Below are 1,812 nucleotides of genomic sequence, written 5' to 3'. Positions count from 1 at the left end.
TGCTCTCTCTCTCTCTCTCTCTCTCTCTCTCTCTCTCTCTCTCTCTCTCTCTCTCTCTCTCGCCTTCTTCCTGCTCCCTCCCCTGTTTATGATTCGCTCTTCAACCATACCCCTCCTCATTCCTTTCAGCCCCCCAACCCGTCACCAATCTACAAAGACTGAGACTGGGATTGTTGGGGAGGGCGCCAGAGAGCGAGAGAAAGTGTGAGAGAGAGAAAGCGAGATATATATATATTCAGATTTCAGGATGATTTTTATTCACTTTTGTGACCTTTGGCCCATACATCCACACATTGTAACATATGACTTGGCTAATACTTAAGTTGGTGCAGCACAACATATTATTGCATAAACTGTGGATAATACTATTGAAGGAAGAAGTACAAAAATACATACATATATACATACATGCATACACCACACACACACACACACACACACACACACACACACACACACACACAGACACACAGACACACACACTCACAGACACGCAGACACAAACACAAACACACACACGCACACGAGAGAGAGAGAGAGAGAGAGAGAGAGAGACAGACAGACAGACAGACAGACAGACAGACAGACAGACAGACAGACAGACAGACAGAGAGAAGAGAGAGAGAGAGAGAGAGAGAGAGAGAGAGAGAGAGAGAGAGTAAAGCGGATGATTAAATACCACAAAACATAAATCGTTGACGTCCGGCACGCGTTTCCTGCTTCGTCCAGGCTGCCTCCCTTCGATCACTTACCCGGGTCGTTTAAATAAAAATGTCGGCCCTACGTTCATTTTCTTCAAGGATTACTCCCCCACTTCCTCTGTATTTCCGGCCGTCCATGCGAGTGACGTGGACAGCCAATCAAAAGGCGGGCCTTGTGTCTGCGCACGACAGGAAGGAGGAGAGAAGACACGGGAAATGGCGCACAAGAGAAATCCTGGACGAGTGCCATTCAGCATATAATTTATTTACGAACCCAGTCGTGGCCGTCAAGGGAGCGACTATTCATGAGCACGGATCCCTTTTGCTTGACAGAGAAAGGGGTCTCTCATTGTGAGAGACTTTGACGAGACCTTTGGTGGACTTTCAGGCAAACAGGACCCAAATGAGTCCTAGCTTTAGTGGGGGTTGGATTATAGTTGGGTGAAAATTTAGAAATTTAAATCAATCTGAGTTTTTTTGTTTTTTTAAGGAACAAAAGATTTAAACATAACCTGGAATGTACGTTAAGTTATCTGGAATCCATTTTAAAACACAAACATAGACCATTATGTTAACCCGATGGGTCGGGGAAGCTGGAGAAGGGGAGGGAAGGAAGGGAAAAAGGGGGGGGGTGCATTTCCCTGCTCTAAACGAGACCTGTTTTAGTTTTAGTTTTAGTAGAGGTTTTTACGGCGCTCACAACTGCATAAGGTCATATGAGCGCCAGAAGATTAGAGGTGTTACAAGAGAGTAGCAAACATAAAAAAGAAGAAGGGGAGATAAGGAAGATAGATGTTTGATAGGAAAGAAGAAGCAAACCACACCAGAGCACCAGCCAACCACCCACAATGAGACCTGTGAAATTTGTTAGCTTTTCAAAATGAGATATTATAGAGATACATTCACTGTTCGAAAAGTGACGACGTATGAGCAATCAAATTCCAGGTGGTCTAAATTTCTAGTTTAAACAGTTTTTTTTATTCTGTTCTCCATCAGTATACTTGTGAGTTTCTGGAATCAATTCCACTGAACACGTCACATGTGTACACTTTGGCACTGTCTGTCTGTCTGTCTCTCTTTCACTCTCCTCTCTCTCTCTCTCTCTCTCTCT

The sequence above is a fragment of the Aplysia californica genome, unplaced genomic scaffold (genome assembly GCF_000002075.1).
Source record: "Aplysia californica isolate F4 #8 unplaced genomic scaffold, AplCal3.0 scaffold00201, whole genome shotgun sequence".
Lineage (NCBI taxonomy): Eukaryota > Metazoa > Mollusca > Gastropoda > Aplysiida > Aplysiidae > Aplysia > Aplysia californica.
Note: the sequence above shows the minus strand (reverse complement) of the source record.